The sequence below is a fragment of the Anolis carolinensis genome, chromosome 1 (assembly GCF_035594765.1).
Source record: "Anolis carolinensis isolate JA03-04 chromosome 1, rAnoCar3.1.pri, whole genome shotgun sequence".
Taxonomy (NCBI): Eukaryota; Metazoa; Chordata; class Lepidosauria; order Squamata; family Dactyloidae; genus Anolis; species Anolis carolinensis.
Window position 1 is genome coordinate 171720427 of NC_085841.1, and position 13849 is coordinate 171734275.

The window sequence follows — 13849 nt, forward strand, 5'->3', positions numbered from 1 at the left end:
AGCAGAAATGACTTTCGAAACCCTAATCTAGCTCTGACCCCCCCCCCCACACACACACACGCTTTTAATACTCCAGCTGGGGACAGCTGATATTATAAATTAATGGAACAAAATAGGGTAACCAACATCCAGGTCTCAGTTTCTGCTAACTCTGTGAACTGAAACCGGCATCACATTTTAACATAACAAATCCAACCCTGTGGCTCTGATATGATGTCCGCAGATTCTGTGCCACTGTTAATACTGACAGATGTTGGTTACAACAACTCTCTGCACTCAGGACAAAACAAGAACAGCTACTGAAATAAGAAGCAGTGAAGTAATTGCCACATTGGTACAACAGCTTTAGCATCTCCACCATTGCTCTGCCGTAATCATGATGTTAGCCTTGTGTGCAGTGGCCCTGCTGACCACAAGATTTTAGCAGTTATAATCCAAAATTATGTACTTAGCTGCCCTGAGTCGCTTTTGGGAGCTGGTGGTGGGATGTAATTAAAGTTATTATTATTTGATACACAACAAGATTAGTACACAGCAAACAAGATCATTATGCTGGCTTTTGTATATATGACGACCATGATGATGATGATGATGATGATGATGATGATGATGATGATGATGAATATTATTAAAATATTATTAAAATACTAAGCTCTGGTCATTTAAATTTCTCACGGAGTTTTGGAAAGTGACTGGAAAGCCTGCAAAAAAATAACTAGAAGAAAGTGAATAAAAGCAATTCATCTCCATTAATAAGCTAGGCTGAATGGGCATCTTTCCATAATATAGTAATATTGGAAAATGTATGGGACTTTTAAAAAAATAATTATTTCAGCTTCAATAATAATACTGTGTAACAAAATTTGAAAAATTTTCTGTTCCTGGTTTGAGGTAGTAAGGATGCCTGCCATAGATGTGAGCAAAACGTCAAGAGAGAATACTTCTGGAACATGGCCATACAGCCCGAAAACATACAACAACCCTGTGATCCCGGCCATAAAAGCCTTTGACAACACCTCCTCCAATGTAATTTCCAGTGATCAAGGACATGGACTTTATAATTCACATTTCAAACGTCATGAACCAGGACATCTTGGTGGTGTGTGTGAAATAATACTAAATTTAAATGGAAATTCAAAAAGGATCTCAGTCAAGGGGTGCACTAACAATGGGTTTGTGAGTATTACACCATATTGCAAACCGAATATGTTATAAATTGGTGGTAAAAAGACATGTTTGAGAGGGTAAAAATTATAACAAATGGGATCAAACCATGGCAAAATGATTAAACCAATGTGATCATATTTTGACTATATCATGAGATGGCACAACTCATTAGAAAAGACAATAATGTGTCGTCAAAGGCTTTCATGGCCAGAATCACTGGGTTGCTGTGAGTTTTCCGGGCTACATGGCCATGTTCTAGAAGTATTCTCTCCTGACGTTTCACCCACAAAGCTGCAAGGCTTTTTGATGCGAATCAAGGCGATTAATTGCAACATTCACACTTGCCTCAAACAAACAAGAGTTCTCTCCCACCCTGGACATTCCACAGATACAAAAAACCCACTTGCTTAGTTTCCAACAGACCTCACAAACTCTGAGGATGCCTGCCATAGATGTGGGTGAAGCATCAGGAGAGAATGCTTCTGGAACATGGCCATACAGCCCGAAAAACTCACAGCAACCCAAAGACAATAATGCTGGACAAAGTAGAAGGCAGTAGGCAAAATGGAAGGCTGCTTTACAAATCAATAGCTTTCAATTAAGGAGGTCTGCTGGACCTATTAATAACCATGGCTCTTGGAGACCTCTTATTCATTGGGTCGCCATTAGCTGAAATCAGCTTGAGAGCATACAGCAATAACATTTGAGCTTTCTCACATGGCAGCAAGATGTCTTTGTGCTGGCCCAGACAAGCTTATAAATCATACATGGGGTTGAAAGAAAGAAACCTTTAGCTAAACTTGGAAAGTATCTTCTGCTGACATTTGTGGAATTGCTTGATAGACTGCTGACAAAGGAAAAGAAAACATTCCAAAGGGTAACAAGTGAAGACCAGGCTTATTTAAACCCAGTCAGCATTTTCCTCGTGACCTACCATTGTCTCTTAGCCAGTTTCTCTTCAGCAAGAAGATTGGAAGGTAGAGGCACACAACAACATGATTTCTAAATATGAGATTATTCTAATGGACGATTCCATTTGTAAGATTTTTGAAAGCTGGAAAGCTGTTGAGAAATAGCTGGGGAGAAAATGGAGGTCTGCTCTTTGGATAAGAAAGACAACAGACGAAAGAGTCTTTGGCTGCTTTCAAGTGTGGATTGGAAACAAGAAAGTGGTCTGGGAGCACTGAATATTCAATAGCTTTTAAAATTATTAAGGGGTAAACCTGGCCAGTAACCTCAATGGGACACAACTAGAAATTCCAAGTATGAACTGGCTATATCTTTTTTATTTTTTTTTCCATTGTGGGCCGTGGCCCACTGATGGGCTGTGAGACCTAAAATAAAGTCCACAAGACATGTGGGGAAAGTCAGCTCTAGATTATTAAATATGGTTTTCTGTGGGCAAGTAGATGGCGACTACTGGATGGTATATGTTCTGTATCAGAAACTAGAGTTGATGTGGTCTATCCAATGCAATTTTCTGAATCAGCACCCCAGATAACCAAATCGAATTTAAAGTTGACCAAAAACTGATTTGAAACCCTTTTGGTACTAATGTTGAAGAGTGATCCTTGGTCAAAGTGGTCCCTGGTCAAGTGGTCCCTGGTCAAAAAAAGGTTGAGAACCACTGGTCTAAGGAAGGAGGAGATATTTTTACAAGTACAATAAAGGAGAAGATTTGTTTCTGTTTCACAGTGTTGTGATGAACACGGAGCTGAGAAAACCTGTTATATTTCTCAAAGGCAAAGAAGAGGTTCGTCTTTTATCTTCATGCAATAGAAAGCTGTGAATACAAGAACATGAAACAACTCTCCTTAGTTTCTGTAGCCTTTCCCCCCATTGACTTCAGGAAGCTCATGAAGAGCCATTTGGTAATATATTGGCCAAGGGCAGATACTGCTTCTGCGCATTGACGACTAATGACTATCCTTCTGAACTGAGTTACAAAATCTGTCTGGGTTCATCAGAGGCTGAATTCGGTGCCATGAATTTGTTTTGGTATGACACACACCACCAGCTTGCTCTTGTGCTATCGTTTTATTATTTATTTATTTATTTATTTGCAACATTTATACCCCGCCCTTCTCACCCGAGGGGACTCAGGGCGGCGGTTTTATGCATGGATCTCCCATGGAATCTACTTTCAGATCTCTTCCATGTAGAAACATCTTTTACCTCAGGTAACCTAGCACTGGGTGGTTTGTAGTGTATCTTCAGGCCTGAATCTCAGTTTCACACGAAGTTGTTTGGTCTCAGGGTTTGGTCACACATTTCAGAGAATGGATGGGTAATCTTTGGCCTTCTAGATGATGTTGGACTCCAATGTATGGGTGATACAATCATAAACAACTACAACTTTTATCTCAGAAAAAAGTAGATATGATTGGCTTTCTAGTCCCAGCAACGTTGTCTTTAGTGCCAGTTCAGAGCCCATGGTGTATAAAGTATGGGCTTCAACTCTGTGCGCAGTCACACAAAGTTCACAGAGCATAAAATGTTACTTTTTTGGACTCCAGCACCCCAAATCCTTTAGCCAGCAATTGTAGTTTAAAACAGCATCTTTTCCAGGTTCTGTAGCAGCCCATTTTCCAAAAACGGTATGCAATAATATATGAAGGAGCTCAAGAGCTTATCTTTGTCTCCTCATGGAACATAACTCTCTCTTTAGTCCAGCTTTCAGACATTCTTTCTTTCTCAAATGAAAGCTATCTATTTTGCATCTGAGTTCACTCAAACAGGTTTAATTTTTAAAGTTAACCTATATTTAACTCTTGTTTCATTTAAGATGAAGTCAGCACTCTTATCTCTCTTGTTTCTCATTACTCTACTGACTTCGCACTGACTACCTTCAGATCAGCAAAGTTTTCAGCAGCTCACTCTTTGAGGAAGGAACATGGCTTTTGCTTGTGCTTGGTTTCCATTCATGTCACGTCACTGCAAACTTGGTAGAAGCAGCAGGCAGCATTCATTCTCTCTCTCTCATGTGTTACGAGAAGAGAAAAAGCTCTCCACTTGCTGGAGAGTCCGGGCGTTCCCATCTACAAATGGCCTCATTCCCTTTCAGTTCCTTCAGTGGCATTGGATTGTGTTAACAATAATTTTTGGTTTAAAAATACAGAAGGAAAATATTTCCAAACCGATATAGGGATCAATAGTGCTCATTTTCCATTTAGTTTACTTATGATTGAATTATCACCAGTTGTGTTTGATTTGCATTTCATTGTCATGTGAGCCATCTGTTCTTATCCCCTGCTCCACCCCATCAATACACCCATGGTTGCTTTCCCACCTGCCAACAGAGAATAACATTTTAGGTAAATGATGAAGTTGACTTGAGTCCATGGAAGCTCCTGCCATAATTTGTGTGCCTATCTTTCAGATTCAGTGAGACTCCTGTTTTGAGATACATTGAAATGTGTGTCAGAAAATGGACTTTGAGGTAGGTTTGCTTCAGCAAAACCATATGGATATACTGACTTCTGGAAAGGTCATGTAAAACTATTGAATGCAGAATGTCTGTTTTCAAAATGCTTTTTAAGGACTGTAATTTAAAAACAACTTCCTCTCCCCCAAAAAGGTATTTGGAGCATATGCATGCAGCTATCTCTAAGAAATGTAAGAGAAATACAGGAGCCTGGAGGATCCCAAAAAATTAGCTAAAATCTAAACAAGGCTTGTTAGTTTAATTTGTGTTTTCAGGGCAACTGTCTTGGCTCATTCTGATGCTTCCCCCTCCATGAACCCCCTGCTGCTTATTTGCATACAGCCAGAGCCTGGAGTATTAGGACAAAAAACCAAACTCGGTAAAGTTTTCTTCAAATGGCCCCACGCTAATTCAGTTTATAACTTGTGAGAAAATGTGTAATGCATTATGTTAATATGTAATTTATGTATGGTCTTAAGTTGTAAATTAATTTTTAGTTTATGGATTGTGTTATTAGTTATTAGGTATTTTTTAAAATCCTGGGAAAATAAAGAACATTTTAAAGAGAGACACCCTATCTATGAGCCTTGTATCTAAATTCAAACCCTACTTTCCTGACTAAACAGAGCAAACTGCAGCCTTCCAGGTGTTACTGTAGCACAACTTCCATCAGCTTTGTTCATGATACCTAGTGATAAAGAAGACAGGAGTTGTGATCCAGCATCTGGAGGGCCGCATCAAATGACATGGTGGGCCAAATTCGGCACAGGTCTTGAGTTTAACATATGTGATGGAGTGAAAGGGGTCCTACATCAAATTTTCAGATGCACAAAACTGAAGGGGTAGCGAATACAATGGAAGATAGGAACTGAATGTGAAAGGACCTTGATAAACTAGAAAACTGGTCTGAAAGAATAATAAAATGAAATTCAACAGAGACAATAACAACAGCAACAAAACAAATGCATTGATCAGGATACTTGACTTAGTAGTTCTCTCTATATTCTTTGAGCTGCTTTGAGTCTCCTGCAGGAGAGATGAAGCAGGGTATAAATACAATAATAGAAATAATAAATAAATAAATAAATAAATAAATAAATAAACTGTACTGACTGGGCTGCAGTTGGAGTAAAATGGCAATATCAAGTGTTACAATTTTATGAGAAAACATCAGAATTGACATCTTTGATATTCTGTTGTAGGTAGGTATCTAATTATCGTGTCACAGTTTAAACCATTTCAAGCTTGACAAAGCCTTTCTTGTAACCTAAATAGCCTAAAAGTATCAGATCCTATCTGATCTTGGAAGCTAAGCAGGGTCAGCTCTGGCTAATACTTGGACATAATACCATGTGTTATGAGCAATATTTCAGAGGAAGGAATTGACAAAAACCACTCAACTGCTTTACCTACACCAACCACATAATGCAGCACAAGCACAAAAAATGTTTTCAGATTGTTTGCTTCCTATAATTCAAACAAGAAACTTGCTCAGCTCTCTGGCTTCTTTGCCTTTACCCATCCTCTTGTTTCAGCAGTTGTAAATCTGGATAAATTCAAAGAAGGTAGGAAGGTGGTGCCAGGACCCTTTAAAACGAGGCATTGGAGATTGGACATTCAAATATTGTTGCTGATAATGAACCAGGCCCAGATCAATACAATTTGCTGCCTCAGGTAAGGCTGGAAAGTTCATTTCCTTTGAGCCGATCTTCTTTTGCTTCTTCACCATGGCCCATGGCTGCCAGCGTTCAGCTTGTCTTTCTACAGTAGCAGAATTACAGTAAGTTAATTAGAACTCACATGGAACATGATTACTTGTAACTGTAGTTGCTAAACAGTAACTTTTCCTCTGGGTTGCTGTGAGTCTTTCGGATGGTATGGCCATGTTCCAGAAGCTTTCACTCCTGACGTTTTGCTCACATATGTGGCAGGCATCCTCAAAGGGTGAGGATGCTTGCCACAGACATGGGCGAAATGTCAGAAGAGAAAGCTTCTGGAACATGGCCATACAGCATGAAAGACTCACAGCAGGGCCGGTTTAACCCATACGGCCGCTGAAGCGCCCGCCTCGGGCGCACGCCGCTAGGGGCGCTGTCGAGGCGTCGACAGCGCCCCCGTAGCGCCGCCGATGCTGCCGCTGCGCCGCCGCCGTTTGGCTCAACGGCCTTGCAGCCTGGGCTCAACACAGGCGCAGATCGCCAGCCGATCTGTGCCTGCGTTGAGCAGGCAGGGAGGAAATGGGCGATCTGTCCCGTGCGCACGCGCGCGGGGCAGATCGCCCATTTCCATGGTGCCTGCTCAACGCAGGCACAGATCGGCTGACGATCTGCGCCTGCGTTGAGCAGGCAGCATGGAAATGGGCGATCTGCCCCGCGCGCGTGCGCACGGGACAGATCGCCCATTTCCTCCCTGCCTGCTCAACGCAGGCACAGATCGCCAGCCGATCTGTGCCTGCGTTGAGCAGGCAGGGAGGAAATGGGCGATCTGTCCCGTGCGCACGCGCGCGGGGCAGATCGCCCGTTTCCATGGTGCCTGCTCAACGCAGGCACAGATCGGCTGGCGATCTGTGCCTGCGTTGAGCAGGCAGGGAGGAAATGGGCGATCTGTCCCGTGCGCACGCGCGCGGGGCAGATCGCCCATTTCCATGGTGCCTGCTCAACGCAGGCGCAGATCGGCTGACGATCTGCGCCTGCGTTGAGCAGGCAGGGAGGAAATGGGCGATCTGCCCCGCGCGCGTGCGCACGGGACAGATCGCCCATTTCCATGCTGCCTGCTCAACGCAGGCGCAGATCGTCAGCCGATCTGCGCCTGCGTTGAGCAGGCAGCATGGAAATGGGCGATCTGCCCCGCGCGCGTGCGCACGGGACAGATCGCCCATTTCCTCCCTGCCTGCTCAACGCAGGCACAGATCGGCTGGCGATCTGTGCCTGCGTTGAGCAGGCAGGGAGGAAATGGGCGATCTGTCCCGTGCGCACGCGCGCGGGGCAGATCGCCCGTTTCCATGGTGCCTGCTCAACGCAGGCACAGATCGGCTGGCGATCTGTGCCTGCGTTGAGCAGGCAGGGAGGAAATGGGCGATCTGTCCCGTGCGCACGCGCGCGGGGCAGATCGCCCATTTCCATGGTGCCTGCTCAACGCAGGCACAGATCGCCAGCTGATCTGTGCCTGCGTTGAGCAGGTAGGGCGGAAATGGGTGATCTGTCCTGTGCGCATGCGTGCAGGGCAGATCGCCCATTTCCACGGAGCCTGCTTTCTCGGTGATTGAGGTTTTTTGGGGGGGGGGCACCAAAATCCTTTTTCGCTTACACTTGAAAATTTCCTTGGGCCGGCTCTGACTCACAGCAACCCAGTGATTCCGGCCATGAAAGCCTTCGATAATACATTGAACTTTTCCTCTGTATGATGGTTAGCATGAACAGAAAGAAAAGCAGCACGATCTGCCTTAACTTTGCCTGACACCTGCAAGACTCAAGTTATTGTGTTCCTGCCTGTCATTGAACCTATGTTAACAACCATGCAGTGACATCTAGTGGTAGAGGGTGGTATAGCGATTCTCCTCCACACTACCTTCTGTGCTCATTGAAGGCTTTACTTTGTTATTTATTCGTTCAGTCACTTCTGACTCTTCCTGACCTCATGGACCAGGCTTTGCTACAGTCCCGCAGAAGTTGTACCATGTGCCTCAACTTGGTATCTGAATATGTCATTGCTTCAGCGGTTGCCAAAGTTGACATTTTGTTAACCAAAGTTGCTCTCCAGTCTCCATATGTTGTTTATTAACATTCTTTGTCCATGTATTGAGCACCCTGATATTGTGGTCAAATCTCAGACCTACGTTTCTTTCGCCAATGCAATAAAATTAAAATTTAGAACCAACCTGTCTGGTGCGTTCAAAAACTGTTGAGGGTCTTATGGACTGAAAGTTTCTTCTTTGCAGACCCTGTTTTAGCTTTTTCTCTTGCATCTTCCCTTAATTATTCCAGTTGACTGATTGCATGTACATCAATATTTCCTTTCATTCCGTGAAATGCTCTAGATGCTGCCATGGGAGCAGGGGCGGTCCAACCGCAAGGTGATTTAGGCACTTGTCTGTGCCGCCATAGTCTCGGGGGCGCAGTTGAGGCCCCCGGGAGGATGACGCCACCCCACCACCACCTTCTCCATTGGGCCTTCCTTCAGCCTGTGCCCGCCTGGGCCTTCCGGCAGCTGCACTGGGCCTTCTGGCGGCCGATGTGGGCCTTCTGGCGGCCACGCTGGGCCTTCCGCCGCCCACGCTGGGCCTTCTGGCCGGCGCAAACCCACCTTCGTGCTGAGTAGGCCCGCCTTCGGGGCTTTCAGAGGTTGTGAGCTCTGTTGGAACTTGGAAGCTAGGTAAGTGGGGTTTATATATCTGTGGAAAATCCAGGGTGGGAGAACAAGCTCTTGTCTGTTTGAGGCTAGTATGAATGTTGCAATTGGCCAGCTTGATTAGCATTTAATGGCCTTGCAGATTCAAAGCCTGGCTGCTTCCTCCCTGGGGGCATCCTTGGTTGGGAGGTGTTAGCTGGCCCTCATTGTTTACTGTCTGAATTTCCCCTGTTTTCAGAGTGTTGTTCTTTATTTATTGTCCTGATTTTAGAGGGTTTTTTTTAATACCAGGGGCCAGATTCCCTTTCGGTGACCTTTTAATTATCTCCCTTGATATTTTGGGTTATATGGCTGTGTGGAAGGACCCTCAGGGCTCTTCCACACAGCCATATAACCAGAATATCAAAGCAGAATGACCCACAATATCTGCTTTGAACTGGGTTATCTAAGTCCACACTGCCCTATATCCCTGTTCAATGGTTGGAGCTAAATTCACAAATATAGTAATTCCTACAAAACATTACCATGTATTGAACTGCTTTTTCTGTTGATTTCTTGTAAAACATGATGTTTTGGTGCTTAATTTGTAAAATCTTCATGTAATTTGATGTGCAATAGGCTTTTCCTTAATTCCTCCTTATTATCCAACATTTTTTCTTATCCAACGCTTTTATTTTTCAATGATTGGTTGGGGGGGGGGGCAAAATTCTATTCACCTACACTTGAAAATTACCTACGGCTGGCCCGGCATGGGAGTGGACTATGTTAATATCCAGACCTTAGCAAAAGTTGGGCAAAGTATTTGGCACAAGTGGTCTTCCACAGATGTCATCTATTATTCTCCAGTTTTCCTCTCCTGTTCTAGTCTAGCAGCTAAAACTTCAGAAAGACTTTTTTGGGGTATACGAGGTGTGTTCAAAAAGTATCCAAAAAGTATCATTTGTGTGTAAACAAGTGAAGCTAGGGAAGCGTGGTTTGGTGCATATAATAATAATAATAATAATAATAATAATAATAATTTTATTTTTGTATCCCGCCTCCATCTCCCCGAAGGGGCTTGGAGCGGCTCACATGGGGAAATTCAACCACATAGTTAAAATGAGCATATTAGTATTCAATAAATGCATCATAAAACAATATAAAACAACAAAAATATAACACAGTATAAAATAACAACAACAACCAGTGACTTAAAATAGTAAGTTTCTGGGCTTGGCAGGCAGGTAGTAAGGATCAGTTATGGGGCAGGGCTGATGGATAAAGTGCAATGTCAGAAGGGAAAACTTAGGGATAGGGGCAATATAAATAGAGCACTATAACTCCATGTAGAAAATAGTAATAGAATGCAAGGACTAGAATTTGGATAATAGCTGGGGCCAAATTTTTCTGTGGAGTCATCTAATCAAAAGCACAATGGAACATCCATGTTTCTTAATCCATTATCCTAATGCTCATGCTTAATTTTTTTCCTGCCTGCAGAAGTTGTCAGTCATCGGCAGACAGCCAATGAGTGGGGAATTATAAGTGAGCATCGTGTGATATTTGTTTTTGACAAAATGAAAGAAAAACTTGAACAAACCTACTGCATTAAATTTTGTGTAAAGTTTGCCTGCAACCACTTCAGAGATGATCACACATCAGTGGAGAGTTTCTCAAGTCACTCCAGACACGAAAAAAATGGAGAATGAAGCACGTTCTGGTAGGTACTCAAAATCCAGAGATCGTCATCAACGAAGTGAGGACCCTGGTGATGCAGAATGGTTGAATCGTGATCAGAGAACTTGCAGACAAAGTGAGCATCAGCACTAGATCTGTTCATTCCATTTTGACTCAGAATTTGTGGTTCAGGAGAATCTCAGCGAAGTTCGTGGCGAAGCTACTAACAATTGTACAGAAGCAACTCCATTTGGAGATCATACAAGACATGCTGCAGACTGTGAACAGTGCTACCAACTTCCTCAACACAGTGGTCACTGGTAATGAGTTTTGGTTTATGGGTATGACCCAGAAACCAAGTTGCAATCATCACAATGGAAGCATCCAACATCCCCGTGGCCAAAAAGAAACAAGGCAGGCCCGCAGAACTGTCAAAGTCATGCTGACCATCTTCTTTGACTCCAGGCCGGCATGGTTCATCATGAGTATGCACCACATGGCATGACCATCACCAAGGAGTATTATCAAGAGTTTCTGCGTTGCCTTTGCAATGCTGTGAGATGCAAACAGCCGGAGCTGTGGGCAGCGGGCAATGGGCAGCTCCATCACAATAATGCACCCGCCCATTCTTCACATTTGATACACACTTTCCTGGCCAAACACAACACACCTATGCTTCGTCAGACTCTCTCATCCCCTGACATGGCTCTGTGTGATTTCTGGCTTTTCCCCAAGCTGAAAATGCCCCTGAAAGGAATCAGATTTCAGTCCAGAGAAGACATTATGCAAAATGCAAAGGAGCAGCTACGCACCATCTCAAAAGAGGTGTTTCAACTTTGTTTCCGACAGGCAGAACCATTGGGAGAAGCCCAAGGGGATTACTTTGAAGGAGATTAGTTTGTTGTATCCTAATACAAATATATATATTTTTATGAATAAAGGTTGGATACTTTTTGAACACAACTCGTATGTGCCTGCAAGGAGTGGGGGAAAAAAAGAGGAAGTTCAGTTGTATGCATGACTTTGTTCTCCTGCAATTATTCTTAGTCTGAAAAATGTAACATATCTACTTTGTTGCCCTCCGCCCCATGGCTCTCACTATGCACCATACTATTATTTTCCTTTTTCTTTGAAATAAAACGTAAGCAAATTCTTTAGTTCCAGTAAAACAAGAATGAGAATGTTTGTTCTCTTTCACCTCTATGATGCTATGATTGAAGGAGGAAGGGGGGGGGGGGAGTCTTGTGCCAATGCATCACATGCTATAACTGTAGAGCAATGGATCCTAACCGTTGATCATTCAAGTGTTTTGGACTTCCATTCCCAGAATTTCTGACGGTTGGCAAGGCTGTCTGGGGCATCTAAGAGATGAAATTCTAAACACCCCAGCGGACCAAATAATGGGTACCTGTGCTATAGAGGCAGGGCCGGCCCAAGGTAATTTTCAAGTGTAAGCGAACAGAATTTTGGCGCCCCCCCAAAACAATCGGATATCGAATTGTTGGCAGTTGTGAGGCTACCCTGAGTCCTCTTCAGGGTGAGAAGGGCGGGACACAAGTATGGGAAATAAATAAATAAATAAATAAAACCAGGACAGTAAAAAAAGAACACTCAAAAACAGGGGAATTCCAGACATGAAACAATCAGGGCCAGCTAACACCACCCAACAAAGATTCCCTCAGGCAGGAAGCAGCCAGCTATGAATATGTGAGGGACATTCAATGCTAATCAAGGTGGCCAACTGCAACATTCACACTTGCCTCAACCTCACAACCTCTGAGGATGCCTGCCATAGATGTGGGTGAAATGTCAGGAGAGAATGCTTCTGGAGCATGGCCAGACAGCCCAGAAAATGCACAGCAACTCAATAATGATAATGATAATTTTATTTCTTACCCGCTCAAGACGGTTGACAACATTGCTAGAACACATAATAATTTAAAAACACTCCGTAAAATATACATATGGAAACATATTTCCATAAAATACACAAAACAAAAAGGAGCCCCGGTAGCGAAGTGTGTTAAAGCACTGAGCTGCTGAACTTGCAGACCGAAAGGTCCCAGGTTCAAATCCCGGGAGCGAAATGAGCGCCCGCTGTTAGCTCCAGCTTTTGCCAACCTAGTAGTTCGAAAACATGCCAATGTGAGTAGATCAATAGGTACCACTTCCGGCGGGAAGGTAACGGTGCTCCATGCAGTCATGCTGGCCACATGACCTTGGAGGTGTCTACGGACAACACTGGCTCTTTGGCTTAGAAATGGAGATGAGCACCAACCCCCAGAGTCAGACATGACTGGACTTAACGTCAGGGGAAACCTTTACCTTTACCTTACACAAAACAAAAATTAGACATAGAGTGGAAGTTTAAACAATATCATGAAAAGGGCGAGAAATCTGCCCCTCTCCATATGGTATGAATCAGGGGTCCCCAAACAAAGGCCCGGGGGCCGGATGCGGCCCATCGAAGCCATTTATCCAGCCCCACGGCACAAGGGCAGAAGGGGGTTGGGCTAAGTAACCCAAGGGGTCTCTTCTTCTCTTACAACCATTATTATTATTATTATTATTATTATTATTATTATTATTATTATTATTATTAATATTGAGGCTGGGTGGCCATCTATCAGGGATGCTTTGCTTGTGCTTTTGGTGCACAGAGACAGAAGGTAGTTGGACTAAATGGCCCAAGAGGTCTCTTCCAATCCTATTATTATTATTATTATTATTATTATTATTATTATTATTATTAAGGCTGGGTGGCCATCTATCAGGGATGCTTTGCTTGTGCTTTTGGTGCACACAGGCAGAAGGGGGTTGAACTAAATGGCCCAAGGGGTCTCTTCCAATCCTATTATTATTATTATTATTATTATTATTATTATTATTATTATTATTATTGAGGCTGGGTGGCCATCTATCAGGGATGCTTTGCTTGTGCTTTTGGTGCACACAGGCAGAAGGGGGTTGGACTAAATGGCCCAAGGGGTCTCTTCCAAACCTCTTTCTTCTTCTTCTTCTTCTTCTTCTTCTTCTTCTTCGCATTGACGCTGGGTGGTCATCTGTCAGGGGTGCTTTGTTTGTGCTTTCGATGCACAAAGCAGAAGGGGATTGGACTCAATGGCCCAAAGGGTGTCTTCCAACCCTCTTTTTTATTGTTATTGTTATTATTTATTTATTTATTTAGATATTTATTTATTATTGCTCGGTGGCCAACTATAGTCTGGCCCTCCAACGGTCCGAAGGATCGTGAAC

General features: G+C 43.4%; 1 long non-coding RNA gene across 1 annotated transcript; it reads left to right on the forward strand.

Moving 5' to 3' along the window:
- The first annotated feature begins 951 nt into the window (after positions 1-951).
- LOC134292919 (uncharacterized) lies at positions 952-11763 on the forward strand. Its single transcript, XR_010000030.1, has 3 exons — positions 952-6265; positions 8628-8962; positions 10418-11763. It is a non-coding gene; the product is annotated as an uncharacterized LOC134292919 (long non-coding RNA).
- Positions 11764-13849: the final 2086 nt, after the last annotated feature.